At 46.8% G+C, this 23,871-nt stretch overlaps 1 long non-coding RNA gene across 5 annotated transcripts in view; it reads right to left on the reverse strand.

The window, feature by feature from the left end:
• Positions 1-23,871, reverse strand: part of LOC110352246 (uncharacterized) — a 66,577-nt gene that overhangs the window by 33,758 nt on the left and 8,948 nt on the right. For all 5 annotated transcript variants that reach the window (XR_011809386.1, XR_003497695.3, XR_005266415.2 and 2 more), the window contains exon 2: positions 4,062-4,350. This is a non-coding gene — a long non-coding RNA (uncharacterized lncRNA). The remainder of the gene's footprint in view (positions 1-4,061; positions 4,351-23,871) is intronic.

A 23,871-nucleotide genomic window follows, 5' to 3' on the forward strand; every position in this document is an offset into this window, starting at 1 on the left:
GGCAATTCCTCATGCCTGCACGGTCCTGGGCACAGCCACCACTGGCCTGGAAGGGCACCAGCAGGCAGGTGACTTCTGCATGTGTTTGGGACATCACAAGCTGTAGCCTTACTCAGCCTCAAACAAAAACACATTTGTCCTTCAAAATCAGAAGGCCGCACACTCTTGCACAGTCTATTCCAACTAAACAACATGCTCAGATGCCGTGGAGAAAGTCATGTTGTAAGTCTGGATTTTGCATTGTAAGGGATCTCAGCCTCCTCATTCTGATAAAAACCGTCCGCGACCTTTCCTTTTTAAAGGCACCCTCAAAATGTAAATTAAAAAATATCAATCTACAACACAAAACACTAAGAAGAGGAAGGAATTCCCTAATTTCAGGGAAGCTTCTGAAATACCTTCTCTACCCTCTGAAGGCACAAGGAAAGCAGAAGAAACAACACATGTTGTTTGTCAAAGTCTGTTTTGCTGGCTGCCCCATTCAGCTACAAGAGGGGTGCAATAAGGCTGCACAACTGACCATGCAGCGTGGCTCCTGCCTGTAGGCATCCTGCAGCAAGGGGAGGTGCAACGGTTTCTTATCAAGGTACAGAAGACTTCCTATTTCAGACTCACTCCATCCTCATTCTTTTTGGACATGCGGTATACAGTTATATGACCTGGAGAGAAAAAAAAAAAAAAAAAAAAAAAAAAAGGATCCCTCCTTGTTGCCCGGACTACTATGAATAGTGCTTATAACCTCCCTGAGATGAACAGAGCCCCTGCTTCAGGGGGATTAGGTCTGAAAGCCATCCTGGACCACAGCCACAAACTTTCCAGGACTTCACATCCCCTGACAAGCTGAAAAGAAATGAAGAAACCTCAAGCATGTTGTGTTTTTTTTTTTTTTTTTTGCTTTGAGTTACTCAAGCAGGCCTGTGCTTTAAGTCAAGTCCCATCTAACACGTGCACACTCATCGCTGCTGCTGCATTCATCCAGCTGCCAGCATTTCAAGCCACGGAAAAGACGATAAATCTCAGTCAAGCCTTGATCACATTACAGTTTAATTGGCTTGATTTGGTTTACTTTTGGAAATTTTTAATTACTTTCGCTAAGAGAACATTAAGCAGGGGCCAGATCAATCCTTAGCCCTGGTATTACTCAGAGAGGTAGCACAGGATGATGGTTTGTAGGCTGTGAGAGCATCTCTGCTCAGAGCAGGCGCCGACGCCAGATGCTGGTGCTCCCAGGGGATGCGAGGGAGCGGATGACTGGGTTTGTGTAATCACCGTGGGTTTGATTCTGTTCAAGAGGGATTTATGTATATCCTTCAGTTAATGCACTCCTTAAATAGGCAGAGGCTTGATAGCTGGGCAACAGCATCATCTCTGCCGGTAACCAAAATCAAACACTAGATGTTTGTTTGAGAAGTGCTTGAACTTTAAGAGACCTCAGAGATTTTGGCTGCATCGTTAAGCAACAGGACATTGCCTCTGCTTCTGCCTTGCATACAGGAGAGCTGGCCAGGAGAGACCATCAGAGAGGACCTTAGTAACTCAAGTCACAGAATCACACAGAATCACAGAAAGTCCATGTGTCCCAGATCAAAGGCAGTGCTATGTTTCAGTTGAATGCCTGTTTCGGTTCCCGACAAGATTCTGAGATGCCCTGAAGTCTCACCTCCACCTCATTTTAGCTATAAACCACCACAAGTGTTTCTTTTGCTTTTCAATATAAAACAAAGCCTCAACAACCTCAGAACATCACTACCAGAAAAAGAAATATGCATTTAAAACAGAGTGATTTTGGCATAACAACAAATGATCTGAAAGTGCCTGTAAATATAGTTAATCTGGAAATTAAAGTTTTTAGCCACCAAAGCAGAGATGCTGCAACAGCCTCTCTGAAGAGCAGTAGAGTCTTAAACTACAGTCTGATTTTTTCTGAAAGGGATTATGTGCCACAGTCTCCTTGGCAGAGATACTCGAGTCAGTGATCCAGAAGAGATGGATCACATCCAATGTTACCATCCACTTTCCCAGTGCCTAAAAGGGGATATATCCCAGCAGTACCTACTTTTTCACCCCACTACGTACTGGGGGAGCACTGGGAACCCAGCCCACGTGTGAACTCCAAACTGCACCCTGCTCTACAACCAAGAGTCCACTGCTGGTATCCAAAGGCTTTGGGGCATTTCTGTGCTCCCCAAGGGGTTTGCAGGTCACAGGCCTGCAAATCCTAAATCCTACTAGTTGCTTTTATGGGAAGTGCAAAAATCCCATCACAGGTGGTAAAACTTTGGATCCATGGTTAATTTTATTGAGCAGAGCTATGCAATGTATATTTGTAGGTAGTCTAGAAAACAGGAGCCTTCCTCCAAAATCTATTTGCATAGTGTCTTCTGTACTTCATTTCCAAATGTCTTTAATATAAGCTAAAAGAAGTTGTTTGAACACTCCCTAAAAGCACAAAGGCTGTGCAGAAGGGCACAGTGGGCACCTACTTGGAGATAATTATGCCTCTACACTATTTTTCTCTCACCAAGCTGTCAAAGGAGTAAAAACATGCACTTACAGAACTCAAAGCATGGGAAAACATTGCCCACCACCTCACCGTGGTGTTCAGCTTGGCCAGGTCATGCACAGCAAACCACTCCATGCTTCTGAAGTGTCCTTGAAGGAAAGGGCACACAAAACAAGATGAGGCTTGTGAAGATCTCCTGTCTGACCTGGAATCTGGTAAGGAAACAGAATAAGCTTTTCCTGAGGGCAACTAATCCCATAGCATAATCACCAGCTATTTCCCCCCAGAAGGAAAGCTGTTCTAAGTAATTCATTATTTGAAGTAGACAGCTAAAAGCTTCCCTGCTCTTTTCCTTCTTGCAGTGCTCCCGAGGAAAGCAGCGTGCATTTAAGGGAGAGACGGGTCTGAAAGCCCCCCAACCACAGACCACAAGAGCAGCAGACCATGGACCTTCCCCTCCTGCACAGCACTAACAGGAGCTGGACTTTTTCCGATCCTCCCTATGAAAAGAAGAGGCAGAATCACTTCCCCCTTCGGAGCACGCCTTAGCTGGCAATATTATGGCTTTGACATATTATTACCCACTGTAGAGGCACAGTGTGGTGAATATGCCTGAAAACCGAGCTGTCTAGACAGCCTAGTCAGAGCGACAACGGTTCCAAAGGGAAGGGCTATAAACCCTCTTATCCTAGAAGAAGCCATTACTACAGAAATAAACCTATTCCATATAAATTGGGCCCAATTCTAAACCATCTTACGCTCCAAACGGCAAAGCTCTTCAGCCTGCGAGTAATATCGTCCCTATTCAGGAAGCACTGAAACAAAGCACTCGGAACAAAGCCACTTTGGCGGCTCCACCGCAGAAAAGCTGTTCCCTGCTATTCCCTGGTGGCTCTCCCCTCTCCACCGAGAGGCTCTGCACATTCAGCTGAGCTGCAGGAAGCACTCCCAGGACACAAACACACAAGCAAGATGATGCACGTGGGTTGTTCCAGCTGCTTTTAAGGGAGTTGGCATAGAAGAGTGGTGCCTCAAACCCCAGGGCTGCTGCAGGTCAGTGCTGCACATCTAACACCACTTGCACCAAATGCTGCCCACAAGAGTGTCCTCAGCACTAGCGAGAGCTGTCCTTGTGTGCAACAGAAGGTTTTTCCTCTATAACCTGCACAAAGTAGGAAAGCATGTATCCTGAGCTACTGAGTATTTATTGCTCATAAACGACTGGGAGATCTGACTGAATCCCACTTTCCAGTGCACAAATCTGGTACATCGGTAGACTTCATTTTACTAGCGCGCCATTTGGATTTTAATGAGCCAAATCTCAGGCGTTAGCTTCTGGAAATGTGTATGAAGTCATTACGTGCATGGATTTTACATGGAGGCACTGAAGTTCACCAGCCACAGTTAAGCAAATTGCTCTTTGCACTGCTTAGCCTCCAGCAGAGGTAAGACTGGCGTGTGGTGAATGGGAGGAGCACCCTGTCCTCAGCCACCACTTGGGACTTCCCGGAGATGGCCCAGAGCTGAGGCCATGCCATTTCAGGACACTTTCTCATACCCTTCAGGCATGAAGCAGTAATCACATTCTGAAGAAGCCTTCTCCTGTACCGGGATTATGTTACGTGTTCTTAGCTCCAGAAAAGTCAAAAGTATTAGCTTCAAGTGTGGTAGGTGGATAGAAAGTTGAGAAATCACAAAATGTTGTTCTCATGAGATCCTATTTCACCACAGGCAAAGGTTGGTTGTTCACTGAGATGACTACTCTGACTTCTCTGCTGTTCAGCTGTTCTTCTGCTGCTGTTCTCCTTGCTGTTCAGCTGCTTCACAGAGCCATCAGTCCTTTGAGCCTACCACAAAACATCAGAGAATGTTTAAGATTTATTTTTATTTGAATTCACAATTTTTTAAAGACTTTGAGCACCTGCTTCCTGAAGCAGCACAAAGCCATTCACCTTGAAACAGCACCTAAACCTACTGCAAGAAGCTGTATTTCACAAAAGACTTACTGGACATTTCCTTTTCATCAGCAAGATTCAGTTATCTGACGCCTTCTTATGAGTACCAAAGGCAGAAGACGGCTGAAAGAGGAGTTGAGAGACAAGCAACTACTACATTAACTGGAAAACGAGGACATCACATAAGAAACTAAGAGACCCATGAGAGAAAGACAGGAATTTGGGAAACCAAACTAAACAAGTGTTTGGCACAAGAACTTAGTTATGGGTGGGATCCGAGGTCCCTCAAGGACAGGGTTAGAGAGAAAACAATGGGCAGATGGTGATGTGTGTTATTGTGTGTGTATAGATGAATTGACAGATGTGTGCTTGTATATGCATGTGTGTATGCCTATATATGAGAAACTTTATAGATGGAAAACCTTGAATCCAGTGAAGCTGGGAGGAATTCTGCAATCAAGTCAGCAAGGTCAGGATTTTCCTCACCTGGGTAACACACAAGATTGTTTCCTTCTCCAAGACACCTCCAAAAGAGAATTGATCTACCTAAAGATGACCCTGTGGGACAACATTTCTTTGAAGGCCAGCACCAGGTAAGAACTTCCAGCCTCACGTTCCCAAGAACAGCCCTTCACCTTGCACACCTTCACCCTGTCCAATGTGCTGTGTTGCTGGAGGCGTTAGCTCCACACGCTCTGCCTGCACACACCTCCAGGCCAGCAGGATCACAACTGGCCACGGTCACATCCTCTGTTCCTCTCTCAGCTCTTTTGCCGCCTCCTCTTATTCACTTACTTTCATATTCGTTGACAGATCTGCTCTTACTGCATCCCAACAGCCCCATTTAGAGAGCTGCTACCAGCTACAATTTGAAGCTCTCTCTTTAACGTTGCACAGTAATAAAGATCGAGTATGAAGGCAAGGACAAGCAGTTCAAGGCAACATGGCATTTCCTAACAGCCCAGCCACTCAGCAGAGGAAGGCAGGAGCAGCCATCTCCACTGGCATAACAGCCTTCAAGGGGGCTTCCTTCTTGTCAGGATCTTTCTGTGAAGATACCTATGAAAGCAAACTTTTTTTTAAGCCCCTCCAGAGGGATGAAACCTATTAGGCTGATAACTTCTACTGAGAATTGGTAATGAGTGTCCATCAGCATTTAGTAGGGGAAAGAAAGAAAACATTCCTGGGTCAGATTTGCAACTTTCACCAATCTTCTGCTGTTAGCGTGAAAAGCTCCTGCTTTTCTGCTGCACAGGGGTAAGGCAGCCAGGTGGGCTGCTCCAGGGCTCCCAGGATGACACAGAAATACCATGCAGGCCTATTTGGTGAACAGGTATTCTTAAAAAGAAATTTCATTTGTCACCATTGAATAAAAATGTAATCTCCAGAGGCCATGGAACATAATAGGCAATATTTAGAAATTGAGGCTGAAAATTAAGGCTGTCTTGCGGAAATTATTTCTGCATGGCTTTAACGTATATCTTCATGAAACTTAATGTCACCTATAAGGGCATTCAGCAACTCGATTTTGTTATTATTTACAGCCCATTATCTAAAGTACAACACATAATAGCTCCATGCAGACTATGAGTATTTAGCAGTAGTCAATGAATAAAACTGTCAGCTTGCTGTACCTTACCGGCATCGGTGTCTTCATAGAGTAATGGGACATTGCGAGGTACGAAAACATCGAGCTTCATTATCCAAAAGGAGAATGCTTTGAAGTCAGCAAGTGATAAAATGAGAAGTATGATAGTATAAATAACCCTGCTTAATAGTACCATCATAAAACACACCAGCCTAATTAGCACCACCTGCCAGTCCTGCCTGAGCAGCAGCAGTGCCGCACACTGGGGCTGAGCTCCTGGGATCGAGCGAGGCCAGAAGTGAGTGAGCTTTGTTTCACACACAGCACATCTGCTCTATTATCATCACACTTCTGGCCAACATGATGTTTTGAACCTTTATTCCCTGCCCTTGGTTGATACCATCTCTAGTTTGTCCTTTTCTCTGCTGCACCCTGCAGCCTGATCCTTTTCCAGCCCTTTATCTCTGGTGGAGAGTCCCCCCATCTCCCCATCCCTGTGTAGATATATGTGTACACACAAACTTCTCCGTTCAACCCTTTTTATATCTTGCCCTATATGCAATTATGTCTTCACTCACCTGCCCTGTAAAGCTCCATTCTTAAAAAAACACATGTGACAATCCATGGCAAGCCTGATCCAGAGCCCAGGCAGATCAGGAGCGAGCTTTCCAGCAGTAGCACACAGAAAGCACAGCTTTCACCCTTCTCAGACATTACCCGCAAACTCTTAGGATTGCCCCGTGCTTGAGGATGATGGAAACTCCTTGTTTCCATCATCCTTGTTGGAGATAAAGCAGCACAGTGCCACGTCTCCATGCTGCTGAAGTTGTGCAGGAGGCACAGCCCTGTCTGCAAGTGGGAACTCACTTCCATTCCTTCAACATTTTTCCCTCTTAACTCATTAAAATTCCTACCTATGGGCAGAAAGACATCTCGAAAGAGTGACAACAGATAGACGGTCACAACACTCCAGTTCCACAGATGAATTTGGATGCTTCAAGAATAAATAAAATAAAATAAAAATAACTTGCTTGTACCTAAACTTTAGGTGGAAACGGCACCTTCCCTTCAACACCTACCTGTACTTGCCATCATGGCTTTTTTTTTTTTTTGGCCTTTTTTGAAGTGGCATGCACCAAGGGTCCCCCTGAACAGTTCACGCACACTGCTGGGGTTCCATTTAACAATGTATGGGAGAAACCTAGTTTGCAGATGACACCAAGCTAGGTGCGTGTGTCGATCTGCTCGAGGGTAGGAAGGCTCTGCAGGAGGATCTGGATAGGCTGCACCGATGGGCTGAGGTCAACTGTATGAAGTTCAACAAGGCCAAGTGCCGGGTCCTGCACCTGGGGCGCAATAACCTCAAGCAGAGTTACAGGCTGGGAGATGAGCGATTGGAGAGCTGCCAGGCAGAGAAGGACCTGGGAGTGATGGTGGACAGTCGGCTGAATATGAGCCAGCAGTGTGCTCAGGTGGCCAAGAAGGCCAACGGCATCCTGGCTTGTATCAGAAACAGCGTGACCAGCAGGGCTAGGGAGGTGATCGTCCCCCTGTACTCGGCTCTGGTGAGGCCGCACCTCGAGTACTGTGTTCAGTTTTGGGCCCCTCTCTACAAGAAGGACATCGAGGTGCTTGAGCGGGTCCAAAGAAGGGCGACGAAGCTGGTGAGGGGCCTGGAGAGCAAGTCCTATGAGGAGCGGCTGAAGGAGCTGGGCTTGTTCAGCCTGGAGAAGAGGAGGCTCAGGGGTGACCTTATTGCTCTGTATAAGTACATTAAAGGAGGCTGTAGAGAGGAGGGGGTTGGCCTGTTCTCCCATGTGCCTGGTGACAGGACGAGGGGGAATGGGCTAAAGTTACGCCAGGGGAGTTTTAGGTTGGATATTAGGAAGAATTTCTTTACTGAAAGGGTTGTTAGGCACTGGAACGGGCTGCCCAGGGAGGTGGTGGAGTCACCATCCCTGGAAGTCTTCAAAAGACGTTTAGATGTAGAGCTTAGGGATATGGTTTAGTGGGGACTGTTAGTGTTAGCTTAGAGGTTGGACTCGATGATCTTGAGGTCTCTTCCAACCTAGAAATTCTGTGATTCTGTGATTCTGTGATTTGTCTTTTGGGGTCGCGGATCTATTCAAATTGGTTGCTGCATTGCCTTTAAGTCTAAACTAAGAGGTTTCTCAGGTAATTTGTTTCACAGATGGGAAAGGAAAGAGCAAACAGCTCTTTCTGAATCTCAGATCTTCCATAGAAATAAAATCTTACTCCATTTCATTGGAAAATGCTGCATGTCTCACTTTGACCCTGCTTCCAATCACAGAATCACAGAATTTCTAGGTTGGAAGAGACCTCAAGATCACCCAGTCCAACCTCTAACCTAACACTAACAGTCCCCACTAAACCATATCCCTAAGCTCTACATCTAAACGTCTTTTGAAGACTTCCAGGGATGGTGACTCCACCACCTCCCTGGGCAGCCTGTTCCAATGTCTAACAACCCTTTCAGTAAAGAAATTCTTCCTAACATCTAACCTAAAACTCCCCTGGCGCAACTTTAGCCCATTCCCCCTCGTCCTGTCACCAGGCACATGGGAGAACAGGCCAACCCCCACCTCTCTACAGCCTCCTTTAAGGTATCTGTAGAGAGCAATAAGGTCGCCCCTGAGCCTCCTCTTCTCCAGGCTGAACAAGCCCAGCTCCCTCAGCCGCTCCTCGTAGGACTTGCTCTCCAGGCCCCTCACCAGCTTCGTCGCCCTTCTCTGGACCCGCTCAAGCACCTCCATGTCCTTCTTGTAGCGAGGGGCCCAAAACTGAACACAGTACTCGAGGTGCGGCCTCACCAGAGCCGAGTACAGGGGGACGATCACCTCCCTAGCCCTGCTGGTCACGCTGTTTCTGATACAAGCCAGGATGCCGTTGGCCTTCTTGGCCACCTGAGCACACTGCTGGCTCATATTCAGCCGACTGTCCACCATCACTCCCAGGTCCTTCTCTGCCTGGCAGCTCTCCAATCACTCATCTCCCAGCCTGTAACTCTGCTTGAGGTTATTGCACCCCAGGTGCAGGACCCGGCACTTGGCCTTGTTAAACTTCATGCAGTTGACCTCAGCCCATCGGTGTAGCCTATCCAGATCCTCCTGCAGAGCCTTCCTACCCTCGAGCAAATCGACACACGCACCTAACTTGGTGTCATCTGCAAACTTACTGAGGGTGCACTCAATGCCCTCGTCCAGATCATTGATGAAGATGTTGAAGAGGACCGGCCCCAGCACCGAGCCCTGGGGGACGCCACTAGTGACTGGCCTCCAACTGGACTTGACTCCATTTACCACGACTCTTTGGGCCCGACTATCCAGCCAGTTTTTAACCCAACGAAGCGTGCGCCAGTCCAAGCCAAGAGCAGCCAGTTTCTTGAGGAGAATCATTGTTCTACAGGATCCCACTAGTCCTGGCCAGCAGAGAAGCTGAAAGAGAATTTAACCTGTCGTCATTTAATATAAGAATAAATCTACCTAAGATTATATACACACAGTCAACCTTTAAAAGAGCCAAATTGGCACCTTCTCTGAGCAGCTGAGGTGTCAAGCTGCAGACCCCAAACACAAAACTCTGACGTGAATCCCTAGTGCTTCCAAATGAAAAACAGAGACAAACTGTGGTGTTTATGGGAAAGCTTATAAAAATTTCATACACCTTCCCTCCTTCCCCCATGCCCTCAGGTGGCACAGATCAACATCTTTCTTGATAAAAGAGACCTAGCTAGAGCAGCTGAAAAGCTAGCCTGGTAGTGCCTTCCCTCTTCTGTTTCAGATTGTGTGGTTTACTCATCAGGGAGGGAAGGGGTTTCAGTCCATAGGCGTGTAATTGTTTTGCTTGCACATGCTCTTATTTTGTAATTTCTGGATCCATTCAAGCATCCCAATTCTGTGTTACCAAGGATTTGCATTCAGTGTGGGGAAAAAAAGTTGTCACAGCGCTGATTAGTTTAGATTAATCAGATCATGATTTTGCTATGCCTAGTGGCTCCTCAAAATTAAATCACTATTATATGCTCACTTACTAACTAAAAGACGGAAATTTGAGAAAATTCACCAAAAGGATGTATTTTGAAACTACTGGAGAATTGAACTTGAATTTACTAAAACCTCAGTAAAAATTTGCTAAACTCTCTCAGGTCAAAAAAGAGAAATGGGAGAGGAAGAAGAGCGGGTGCTTGGCTCCTTCCAACACGAAGGTTGTGACCACAGTCACAACAGCCCCCAGTCTTAGATCCAGTGAGTCAGCCATTGAACTGTTTCCTCCAAATTAAGAAAACAAAACATAATTCTAGGCTCTGTTCATGGCAATTTCTGTGGCCTACTTCTTCTCCTACCCAAAACACTTTCCTCCTTCCCGGGCTACCAGGAGCTCTGGGTGCCAGCAGGGGTGCTGCTGGTTTCCATCCTACCTGCAGGAAGCAGCCTCTGCTCGAGGTGTTGCTTTTTTCATCAGAGATTTCAATCCCTACAGAAAACCCGAAACAATGTGCACAGCCGTATGCTCAGCTGAAATGTGATTCTTCACTTATTAACTCCGGGTCAGCAGAAGAGACCAAGCACGCACAAGCTCACCAGGTATTTTTGCAGCAGTGATGGTTATCCCCATCCTGGGACGCAGGGGCTCAGCTCTGTGCAGGCAGAGGGACTTGGACGAGCGTCTGCAATATCTGGGTGAGCAACTTTTGCTGCTAGAACACTGCAGGAAGGGATTTCTCCTTCGGCCACTTGCTAACTTCAGTGTTCTTGATCCTTTATTAATAGCTTTTAATCTTCACAAAACAAAGCTTATACATATATATGCATAAATCTTCTGCTTGGAAGGATTATGTGAAATAAATCCTCTTTTTTTCCCCCCCCTCAAGTTATTTAAAGGAGAAGAGAGGATCTAAATTAGTTTGTTCCTAAAGCTGATCGTGATAGATTCCATCTGTTTTGATATTAAACAAAACTGTACAGGAGCAACAAGCTCTCATTTCTGCTTACTGCACGCGTTACAATCGAGGGTGCTGCACATGTACACAAGACCCTGCTCATAATCCTGGGCCTATTTCCACAAAGCAGACCTATTAAAAAAAAAAAGCATTAAGTGAACCACAGACTCCACTGAAATTTTGTGCTTCAGGACTTGATCTTACAAAAAAAAAAAAAACAGAGCTGAGCAAGATGGAGCAGAGCAGGTGAAAAATAAAGCTGCAAGTACCTGGTCCATGGAGACACCTGCTGAAGTGAGGAAGATGCTACAGAGAAGTTAAAGTTCAACAACTCTAAGCTCAGGACAGAGACTTCTGCCACATTAATTTGACAGACTCAGAGCCCTGCAAAACTCCAGGCTTCACTCTGTATCAGCACTTTCTAGCTCGATAGCTGGTTTATAACCAAAAGCAATGCATGATTGGTGTGTGTAATTAGTCATGGTCACAGCAAGATAGTCCCATAGATACATCAGGATTGCAAACATATGTTGGAACAACTGATTAAAAGCAGCCACTGTAATGCCTCCACCTGAGGCTGCATGTAACCAATTATCTCTTTAGTAAATAGCACTTGTTTTAAGCTGTATTTTTTCCGTAGCATTTTCATTTCGCTGCATATTTGCCAAGCCATAAGTGATAAAAATGTAATGGTAGCTGCTCATTAATCCTAAAGAATGGGACACGTATCGTACGGCCTGGCATCACTTGAAGCACTAATTAAGGGAAGGACTGTTTTGGATGCACCGCCTGCTTTTCTCTCTGGCATCTTCCTGAAAACCATTCGGCTATTTTCACCCAGTGCTCACGTTGAGCATTTCATAGCCACTGGGCCAGGAGCTGTCGATGGAAATTGGTGCAGCACCCACAAAGCTCTGCCAGCACATGCCAGGGGAGGATGCAGCCCTGTGCTTTCCCTCTGACTAGCATCCAGGAGAACTTGTCACTCATTCACCATGGCCAGGAGAGATGAAATGTTTAACTCCAGAGAAAGAAGATTTAATGATTTGTCAGCAGAGCCATTCCAGCTGGTAAAAGTTCCTATCACATATTTATGCCTAGAAGGGTGACGGCAGAGAAACCTTAATGCATGCATTTCTTGTCCTCCTTACACCAGCCAGAAGTAAATGACAGCATTTAAAACTTCAGACTGTTAGAAGAAAATACGGTGTCCATTAATGAGATTTAACTTTTATATCAGCGCAGCTGTCACCCAGATTTTATCTATATACATGGAGAGAGTGTATATAGTGCTACCGGTCATGTGCACAGAGTTGACCACCTCCAAAGCTACCAGTGAGGCTGGATTTTCTGCCAGCGTTTCTATAAATTCCTCAATTCCAGCCAGTTTATATCAGACAGCTTCCTGACCTGTGTGTGTCCCAGTAAAACTGTCGCCTGCACTCTAGGATTTAAAACCTCTTCCGTTTCCTCTATGGCATTTGATATACACTCGTTGTTTACTGTTCACATTAAATCTCTTCCAGCGAGAGAGAAAATAATTCCCTTCCAGGTACAGCCGTGTTCACACCACCTCTGTTCACGTTTGAAAGCGCTGATCCCGAATGTGTGAATTCAGTTTACCTCTGTATCAGATTCCATAAATATTTTGTAGCTGAACTCCGAATGCAGCAGGCGTTCCTGAGAGCTGAGGAGGCTGATGAACGGCGCACACCAACCCTAAAGGACGGCGACGCAGAGACCCTGAGGCTGTCCCATTAGTAACTCACATATTATTAGATTGCCGAATTGTGGTGGCATCAAGTCCGCAGTAAAAGCCGAGTCCTACAAAGACAATGATTGTGTCATAAAAGTGATCAATGAAAATTAGTATTAGACCATGAAAATTGCATCTCGCAATGGCTCAAGTGTTTTAAATCCCGTTTGGTTAACAGGCAATATCGCGTTGCTATAAATGCGTAACAGAAATGCATTTCCAGCTGGACCCTTAGCACCAAGGCTTTAAATCTTCGTAAGGTTTATTTGACGCTGAGCCTGATAAGCAGCAGCACGATCACCGAGGTGGGGTCAGCGCTCTCCTCTGCTCCATTTGAGGTCATTAACAACACAGACAGACTTCCAGACCTACACTTTGCTGCTGCTGCTGCCTTCCTGCACATCGATGTTGCACTGAAACCAGCTGAGGTTTCTGCAAGAACAGAACTCAGACACAGAATTTTCTTATCCATCAAGTCCATACTGATTACAGCATATTGTATGTGACTCCACTTTTCTAACCAATTCTTTATTTCAAGAACGCCACAAGCAAGCACTCACTTGAACAAAACACAGATGATTTTTAATATGTATTACTAAAACCATTTTGTGAATTGCCTTTCAAATATCTTAACTTTTGTTTTTTTAGTTAGAAAAGTATTTTTTCTACCTGGATCATACAATTATAGAAGCTGTAAAATAACATATGCTTCTACAAGCAATATATAAATTCTCACGTTGTCTTTACCAGGAAACCTGGTAATTAACATTTTTTTTAAAACTCCAGAATCACAGCTAGGTACAGTCAGTATAATGTTAATAAATACATTTCTTACTTAAGTCCCATCTTGGGGTCTTTAATTTAATTAAAGCACTCTAAGTTTTATCATATAACAGAGACATAAGCATAAAATTGTTGATGAAGCATAAAAGCAAAGCGTTCGTGAGCCCTATATTCCCTCACGTTATGGATCTCTCCTACCAGCCCCTACCTTTCATCTGCTACGGTTTCCCAACGAGCTTGCTAAAAAAAGAAGTATCCGATGCATGTATCATTCCCCACATAATAGATCCCAATTTTGACAGGACTCATGCAATCTAAGTAATGGATGCGTTTCATAATTGTCCTCGTCACAATTAGATAAAACTATACTCCAGAAGGCTCTCACCAAGCAGGTGCATTAGGCTCTGGGAAAGCATTTCAGAAGCAATCACAACAGCTCTCGTGGTACAGATCCATTTGTCAACTTGAATTCGGGAAATTAAAAGACATCACTTGCAGGACAAGATGCTGAGTCTTCACTGTTGTGTTATCTATTCCTATCAACAGGATTCTTTCCATCAAATCATTCAAGCAAGTTGATATCTCAACTGCTTTTAGTGACATTTCACAGCCTTTGGGTCAAGCGTGTTCCTGGGACCCTTCCTGGCATGAGTCTTCAAGGAGTGTACTGGTGAAAAACTGGAACAGATGCTGGGCATCAGTTTTGCATGGGTACTTAATTATTACTAAGTTTAAAATAAAAAAAAAAAAAAAAGCTCTTATCCCTACAATTTATGTTTGTTTTTTGCCAAAAGTCCAATTTTCAGGATGGTATCCCTACAAAAAAAACAAGGGGTTGGGTTTTTTGGTTTTTGTTTGGGGATATTATTTATTTTGTTGTTTTTCTTCACAGACAGGAGGTAAAATCCTGCAATTACACTCACAGAGCATCCTCTAAAAGTCTACCCCAAGGTAAAACACACGGAGTAGTAATAATAAATATAGCCTCCACATGTTCAGAAAGGATGTTGCCTAGTTTGCTAGCACAGGAATATCCAGATTGACCTACCGTATATTCCAATTTTACTCAATATTAATGTAATTTGTGTGATAAGACCATTAGCAGTTCTTTGCTCTTCAGATCTGTTATGAGATCATTCTATCGACCCGTAGGTTACTGACACTTTGTGCCTACCATTGAGATTCCCTAAAGACAAGTCCCCCAAAAAATGTGTACAGAAAACCTGCTTTGGGAAACAGATCCAAGGTCTGCCTTAATTTATAATGGTACTACCAAGTATCAAGGTACCAGAGGGAGTGCAGAGAAAGGAATAATTGAGCCCTTGTGTCTTTTTACCTTCAAATGCTCCAAGGTCATCTGCTCCATCCTTTTTCTCTGCCCCATCCATCATTGCTAGCTCATAGTGTTTATCAGCAATTAGCCTGTCATGACATTACACTGCAATATATGCTACTGTGAAGAGGATATTTTGAGCCAAGCTTTGATTTCCTACTTAAAAGCTGAAGAATAACCTCAAACCAAAGTTACAAGACTCGCCTCATATTTTTCCCACCATCTGTTCATAGAATCATAGAATCATAGAATATCCTGAGTTGGAAGGGACCCTTAAGGATCATCAAGTCCAACTCTTGACACCGCACAGGTCTACCCAAGTTCAGACCATGTGACTAAGTGCACAGTCCAATCTCTTCTTAAATTCAGTCAGGCTCGGTGCAGTGACCACTTCCCTGGGGAGCCTGTTCCAGTGTGCAACCACTCTCTCTGTGAAGAACCCCTTCCTGATGTCCAGCCTAAACTTCCCCTGCCTCAGCTTAACCCCATTCCCGCGGGTCCTGTCGCTGGTGTTAATGGAGAAAAGGTCTCCTGCCTCTCGACACCCCCTTACGAGGAAGTTGTAGACTGCGATGAGGTCTCCCCTCAGCCTCCTCTTCTCCAGGCTGAACAGGCCCAGTGCCCTCAGCCGTTCCTCGTACGTCTTCCCCTCCAGGCCTTTCACCATCTTCGTAGCCCTCCTCTGGACACTCTCCAACAGTTTCATGTCCTTTTTATACTGTGGTGCCCAGAACTGCACACAGTACTCGAGGTGAGGCCGCACCAGCGCAGAGTAGAGCGGGACAATCACCTCCCTCGACCTACTAGCGATGCCGTGCTTGATGCACCCCAGGACACGGTTGGCCCTCCTGGCTGCCAGGGCACACTGCTGGCTCATATTCAACTTGCTGTCTACCACGACCCCCAGATCCCTCTCTTCTAGGCTGCTCTCCAGCGTCTCATCGCCCAGTCTGTACGTGCAGCCAGGGTTTCCCCGTCCCAGGTGCAGGACCCGGCACTTGCTCTTATTGAACTTCATGCGGTTGGCGATCGCCCAGCTCTCCAACCTATCCAGATCCCTCTGCAAGGCCTTTCCACCCTCATTTGAGTCCACAACTCCTCCAAGTTTGGTGTCATCAGCAAACTTGCTCAAAATGCCTTCTATTCCTACATCCAGATCGTTTATAAAAATATTGAAAAGTACCGGCCCTAAAATGGAGCCTTGAGGGACCCCACTGGTGACCGCCCGCCAGCCTGACGCAGCCCCATTCACCATAACCCTTTGGGCCCTGCCCGTTAGCCAATTGCTCACCCATCGTATGATGTTTTTATTTAGCTGTATGCTGGACATTTTGTCCAGTAGGATCCTATGGGAAACCGTGTCAAAAGCCTTGCTGAAGTCCAAAAAAATCACATCAGCTGGTTTCCCTTGGTCCACCATACGGGTGATCTTATCATAAAAGGAAATCAGGTTAGTTAGGCAGGACCTACCCTTCACAAACCCATGCTGGCTGGGACCAATGACTGCTTTGTCCCCCAGGTGCGCCTCAATACGTTCGAGAACCATCTTCTCCATGATTTTACCAGGCACTGACGTGAGACTGACAGGCCTGTAATTGCTAGGGTCTTCTTTCTGACCCTTCTTGAAAATCGGCACAACATTTGCCAGCTTCCAGTCTACCGGGACCTCTCCAGACTCCCAGGATCGTTGAAAAATAATTGAGAGAGGTTCCGCGATGACGTCCGCCAGCTCCTTCAGCACCCGGGGATGAATCCCATCCGGACCCATGGACTTGTAGGGATCCAGGTGGAGTAGCAGATCCCGCACACGTTCAGGGTCGGTCGGGAGTTTGTCATCCCCACCGTCCCGGTCCTCCAGCTCGGGGCACCCTGGGTCCCGAAGCCCATCATCGGCATTGAAGACAGAGGCAAAGAAGGCGTTAAGCGTCTCTGCTTTGCCTATGTCATCGTCTGTGAGAAGACCTTCCCTGTCAAGGAGCGGCCCTATGTATTCTTTAGTTCTCCTTTTTCCATTCACATATCTAAAAAAACCCTTTTTATTTTCTCTCACAGACACAGCCAGCTTCAACTCTAGGTGTGCTTTAGCCACACGAATTTTCTTCCTACAGACACGAGCAGCATCCCTGTATTCTTTCCATGTCACCCGGCCCTCCTTCCAGTAGCGAAACACTCTCTGTTTCCGCCTAATCTCCATTAGAATGTTCCTGGTCAGCCACGCCGGCCTCCTGCCCCGCCTGCCTGACTTGCGATATTTAGGAATCGCCTGATCTTGTGCTTCTAGGAGGCATCGCTTAAAGAGTGACCAGCACTGGTGGACATCAAGGCCTTCAAGAGCAGCTTCCCAGGGGACCTTGCTGACTAGTTCCCCGAGCAGCCTGAAGTCCGCCTTCCCCATATCTAGGGATGAGGTTTTGGTGGCACTTTTCCTTCTGTCACCGTAAATTTTGAACTCAACCACTTCATGGTCGCTATGACCGAGGCGGCCACCAATCACCACATCTCCCACCAGACCCTCTCTGTTTTCTAGCAACAGGTCTAGGAGGGCACCTTTCCTAGTTGGCTCCGTTAGCACCTGCACCAAAAAGTTATCATCTAGGTGCTTCATGAACCTCCTGGACTTGCTCGTGTCAGCCGTGTGGCACTCCCAGTTAACGTCTGGCAAGTTGAAGTCCCCCATAAGGACAAGGGGAGTTAATCTCGAGGCCTCTCTTAGTTCTGTAAAGAATAAGTTATCGGCGCTATCGTCCTGGCCAGGCGGTCTGTAATAGACTCCCACAACGACATCCCCTTTATTCGTTCGTCCCTTGATCCTTACCCAGAGGCTCTCAACTTTGCCATCGCCGACCTGAAGTTCCACACAGTCCAGCCCCTGCTTCACATACATCGCCACCCCACCACCTCGCCTACCCTGCCTGTCCCTCCTGAAGAGCCTGTAACCGTCTATCGCAACACCCCAGTCACAGGACTCATCCCACCAGGTTTCGCTTATGCCGATGATGTCGTAGTTGCGGGACTGGGCCAGGACTTCTAGCTCATCCATTTTATTCCTCATACTGCGTGCGTTTGTGTAGAAGCATTTCAGGTGCGTCTCCTTACACTCAGCACCTCGTGGATCGAACCGAAGGACCTCACTGGCACACAGCCCCTCTGATTCTAGCGTACCATCCCTTAGGTCTTCACCGGCGTGCCTGGTTTTAGCCCCTTCCCCCTTCGACTCTAGTTTAAAGCCCTATCTATCAGCCCTGCCAACTCCTGACCCAAGATCCTTACCCCTCTCCGAGAGAGGCCCATCCCATCCGGTGCCATCAGGCCCGGTGTAGCATAGACCTTCCCGTGATCAAAGAACCCAAAGTTGTGCCGGTCACACCAGTCACGAAGCCACGAGTTTATGCGAACAGCGCACCTTTCAGCTTCCATCCCCCCTATCGGAAGGACAGAGGCAAACACAACCTGCGCGCCTGAACCTCTAAGTTGTCGCCCCAAATCCCTAAAGTCTCTTTTGATCGCCTTTGGACTCCTCTTTGCTACTTCATCGCTACCAGCCTGAAAGACCAATAGCGGGTAGTAGTCAGTGGGCCGTACCAGGTGCTTGACCTTCTTGGCAATGTCCCTGACCCTGGCCCCAGGGAGGCAGCAGACCTCCCTACGGGTAGGGTCAGGCCGACAAATAGGGCCCTCTGTTCCCCTAAGGACAGAGTCACCCACAACAATCACCCTTCTTTCGTTCTTGGTGGAGGCAGTCCTGATGTGTGGAGTTGACCTCCTCACCCTAGGAGTCCTCCTGGGGACACTTTCTACCTCTTCCTCAGTCTCTGTTGATCTCTCATTCTCCAGGGCCTCAAACCTGTTTTGTAAGGGCACCTGGGAAGGTGGGGTCGGAAGAGGAGGGCATCGCCTGCGATGTCGAGCAGGGACCTGTTTCCATTTCTCCTCAGCTCCCAGATCCCCTCCCTCTGCCCGACGGCGACTGGGCAGGGTGTCCACCCCCATTTGGGGTGTCTCACCCCGGTACCTCTCCTTGAGGCCCTGCAGGGAGTTGCTCCAGAAGTCTATCTCCCGCTCACACTCCCTGATGGCCCTCAGCCTCTCCACCTCCTCCTTGAGCTCCGCCACCATGCGGATCAGGTCATCTACTTGCTCACACCTAACACACGCAGCGTCTCTGCCTCCTGCCGATGGCAGGAACAGGCTCTGACACTCCCTGCACCCTGTGACCTGAACCGCTGCATTCTTTAGCGGGTACTCGGTCTGGGTGTGTACAGACCTCCTGCAGAGCGCTCCGTGCCTGGTGGAGACCATTATTACCTTGCTAACGACTGTCGTTAACAGGTGCTCGTGTGGGAGGGTGTTGCTCTCCGCCCTTCCTGCTCGCCCTGCCTGCGCGAACTGCCGCGCTAACTGCCGCGCCACTCCCTTCTGACGCGCCACGCCCTGTTTGCCCGTCCTGTTCGCCGCGCTCCTGGTCGCTCGCGCTCCCTAGGGGCTGCTTTTGAACGGCCGGGCAAGGGGCGCTGCTGGCTCCGCCTTCGCCTCGTCAGCCTCCCTCACGAGGGCTGCCGGCTCCTGGCGGCTCCCTGAAGTCGGCTCGATGCCGGAAAAAGAGCCCTGCCTGGCCCGATCCCCCGCTCCGCTGCAGAACGCGTCTGCCCCGGAGCCGATCGCCTCGGCAAATGGCCGAGGCGAACTTGTTGGTCATCAATAAAAAGAAGATAAAGAAAAATTTCATTTAACTTTATATCCCATCTGGTTTTTCTTCAATATTGTGTGTGAGCTTTGAAGAATTCATTGCACAAGTGAAACACATCACAGAGCGTGTAGTGGAAATAACAAGAAAGAGAGTGTCCAGCAACTGTCTTTGACAAAAGTGCTGACCATGCCCACTCCCCCAGGTCCCTAGTTGGTGTTCTTCTTTCTGGACAAGAACCGTTCTTCCACTGCCTGAAGTGTCTTTGATATCATGTAGTAGCTGAGCTTGTTTTGTAGAAACTCACTCAGCCCCTCTGGCACCTCTTTGCATGCAAGTGCATGACAGAGGCAACCCTCCAACCACATCTGGATGTAAGGCACAAGGAAGCTGTCTCCAGTTGTGCCTGGGAGGTTTATATTGAATATTAAGAATTTCTTCATGGAAAGGGCCGTCAAGCATTGGAATGAGACACGAAGGAACTGATGGAGTCCCCTCCCTAGAGATATTTAAGGGATGTGTGGATGTGGCTCTAAGGGACAAGTCCCCACTCGGGCTCAGGAGGTGAGGTCAACGGTTGAACTTGATCTTGAAGGTCTTTTCCAACCTAAATCATCTCCTGATTGTTCAAATGATTCTCAGCCCTGCAGTGGGAGGTACTCCCAGAGTGCCAGATGTCACTGCAATGGAAATCAGCCCATCCTTGATGGCCATGATGTCCAGGCAGTGGCGTACATCCTGTGTAATCCTTCCCAGCATTCAGAAAACAAAACCAACGAGCAATATCGCTGTCCCAAGGCTTCCTGACAGTACTTTAGAGGAAAGCGTGATTGCACTGACTGTGCTTCACTCACAGCTTGTTTCACACAGATCAAGCCAGGTCCCTTTGTTAGGTGTGTGCAAAGACTAACCTCTTGTTAGTCTTTGAACCTCTTAAGGCTCTTTGACCACCTATGAAAACAAGCAGTTGTATTATGACATCTGACTTAGCATTAAAACAACTTCAAACAGCTGGCTTGATGTTGAACTGACTTTCTACTGCTCCTTAGATCTACTAATGGAATATATACAGATAAACAAGACATTCTGTTAGTGTATGCAATGGCTGGGCAATGTAATAAGCACGTTCAATGCCTCTCGTCCCAGCTGAACAGGGAACTTCAGAGCCCAACCGAACATCAGATGCACTTTTTTTTCAGCTGTATTGTCACAGTGCTGAGTGAGCATCAGGCAACCACCACAGAAAAGATGCCATCCTCTAAGAGGTGACCCTGGGATACACACAGAGCTGGACAGAGTAAGTAGTCACAGTCAGTCCCTGGAAGCACAGCCTCAACAACCTGCCATACAGGGAATCTGAACCCTCCACTGAAGGGGTATGTTCAGCTCTCCTTTGCTCTGAGCAAAGGACCCCCTATAATTATCTTCCCAGTTCTTTGAGGCTGGTAATGCCTCTGCTTACTCATCACCCAGCTGTTACCTTTTCTTTATCTCCTGTTTTGTTGAGGAACAGGAATTACTCAGTGGCAGCTATATCTTCTCCCTTCTTCTTTTGCTCCAGGCTCAGTCATAGGTTACTCACGCTAACTGTTGCTTGGCTCAATTATATCCTAGTCAGCCCATGGAGCCAGTTTAGTGAGAAAAATGAGCCTCTAATAAGAGAGAAAAACTTTGCTGATAACGTCTAGGGAGAACACATAAGGAGGTGGGGGGGAGAAGCTTTAGAGAAAAAAAAAAAAGATGTGGTAGGCTTTGATGCATTTTTTTAAAGAGATGTTGTAAACCTCTGTTGGTACAAAAATGCCATGGTATCTGTGATATTTATGGAACTTAAAAATCAGGTAAGATGTATCTCAATTTCACATGACCAACAGTTACACTTCTAACTTTGCTGCTCTTCCTCACTCTTGGAGTTCAAAGCCAGTCAGTAGCAAGGGGTGATTTATCTGATTTACCTTAGACGTCAGCTAGAAGAGGAGATGAATCACTCTTTGAAGGCAACTGTTCTACTCCATTGACTGTAAGTGAACCCAAGGTGACTAGTCTACGTAGAGACACTTAAAACTTATCTAAGGAAGGGTGAGTGAATCCCACTCCACACAAGGATTTGGCTCAATTCAGAGAAATTGCGTCAGGAGGTTCAGGAGTAAGGACGTTTTCTTGTCCACACTCAGACAAATAATCATGAACTTTTAAAGTGAATCTATCCAGCTGAGATATGGAGATGCACTTCATTTGCACATCCACGTAACTGCATTTCACATTGTCTCCTTCCCCTGTTGGCAAAAGGGCACAGAAGTCACCACATCTGTTCCTTGTGGCAGGATCTGGGTCTGGTTTTCATGATTTCAAACAACTGCCAGCAAGGAAGAGAGACCTAAACACATTTTAGAAAGTCTTTTAAAGAAATCTTTTCAGCTTGGACTACTCCCAGAATATTTACGGTCATTCTTGTCCTCAAGAGTGCTTTTAGTAGAAAAGGAATGCAATTCTTTCTATAGGAATACGATGCAACATGGTTGCAGCAACCATTAGACCACCACCTCCAGATGGACCATTGTCATGTTTTCAGAGGGTACTGCCACCCAGCAGTGGGAAGCCAGGCTTGCTCATACAAAGTACTCCAGTGTCTGTGCTCACTATTGACATAGCTGACTTGACAGCACTCAGCCTTTCTTTACCTTGGGTGTTCAGCCTCTGCTTTTTACCTAAGCAAGCCCAGATGCAAGGTGGACGTCACTGCCTTTGCTAGAGTACATCTGAAGCCTCTGTAGAAAGCACCACCAGACCACACAGCATGTCTGCTGCTAACTGCAGCCTCAACACAGCCCTGGCCATGACTAACCAGCCCAGGCCAACCCAGCAAGTAAGCATGGGTTGACACTGATATATCTGGGGGCACTCCATCCCACCCACAAGCTCCAGAGCTGGAGAAAAGTCCACCTCCCACTGCAGGCTTGGGGAGCACACACCCCTGGGTACACACTCAAAGCGCTGTTCAGTGGACACTGTATGTACCTCTCAAGAAAAATATGTCTGATACTAAATGATACTAATAAGTCTGAGTTCACCTGTGCTTTGCCAAAAAAAACAATTCCATTTCACAAGGCTGAGACACAACTGACCTGAGCTTGTTAAGCTGAGTTCAAGAAGCATTTGGGCAGCGCCCTCAGAAATGTGGTTTGATTTTTAGGTGGTCCAGGTGGTCCTCTGTGGAACCAGGAGCTGTGCTCAGTGATTCTTGTGGATCCCTTCCAACTCCAGCCATTCTACAACTCTAAATTACCATATAGCTACTGAGTTAGTGTGATTTTTCCTTTATAAGCAACCTTGACCAACACCACATGAAAACCAATGCTGTTGAGCTTATCCTGCAATGACAAAGAACTAAGTGGTATTATTTTGATTTCGCTGCACAGTAAGAGCACGTATATAGCTTGCTGTCACACCTCAGCTGATATTTGGTGACAGGTTACAGTATACTAAGAACATTTACATTAATACACTGAGAACATGACACGCATACCAGCATCCTGAGGGAACTGGCTGATGTAGTTGCCAAGACACTCTCCATCATATTTGAAAAGGCCTGTCAGTCAGGTAGAGTCCCTGATGACTAGAAAAAAAGAAACATCACTCCCATCCTTTCAAAGGAAGACCCAGTGAACTACAAACCAGTGAGCTTCACCTCTGTGCCTGGAAAGATCATGGAACAGATCCTCCTGGAAGCAACGTCAAGGCACATGCAGTACAAGGTGATCCAAAACAGCCACTGTGGCTTCAGCAGGGGCAATCATGCCTGACCAAATCTGGTGGCCTTCTATGATGGAGTGACTGCATCAGTTGACAAGGGGAAAAAAAAAATCAATGTCACCTGCCAAAACTTCAACCAGGGTCCATCATCCCCTCTTCTCTACTTAGATCCAGACAAAAGACACCACTCAGGTGTCTACAACACAGCCTTTCTGTACAATTCCTCCCAGGATCAGCTCAGAACAGAGCACACAGCTCCATGTCACACGCAGATTCCCATCTGGGGAGACGCAAAGAATGAGAAGTGTGGCTCCAAACAAGGATCTTTACATCACACAACAGGAGGCGGGGGCACGAACTCTCCAGAAATGTTGAAATATAGATCTGATTCTGGGCATTGTAGTGCCTCACAACAGTGAGCTCAATCAAAATCAACTAAGATAGATTTCACACAGCTGCTGGTGTTACTTCTATTTTACAGTGTCATTACTACCTGGCCTGGAGCCTACAAGAATAATCCCTCTGTTGTGAGCTCCCATGGAGCAAAGAGTTCAGA

This window comes from Anas platyrhynchos, chromosome 5 (assembly GCF_047663525.1).
Source record: "Anas platyrhynchos isolate ZD024472 breed Pekin duck chromosome 5, IASCAAS_PekinDuck_T2T, whole genome shotgun sequence".
Classification (NCBI taxonomy): Eukaryota; Metazoa; Chordata; class Aves; order Anseriformes; family Anatidae; genus Anas; species Anas platyrhynchos.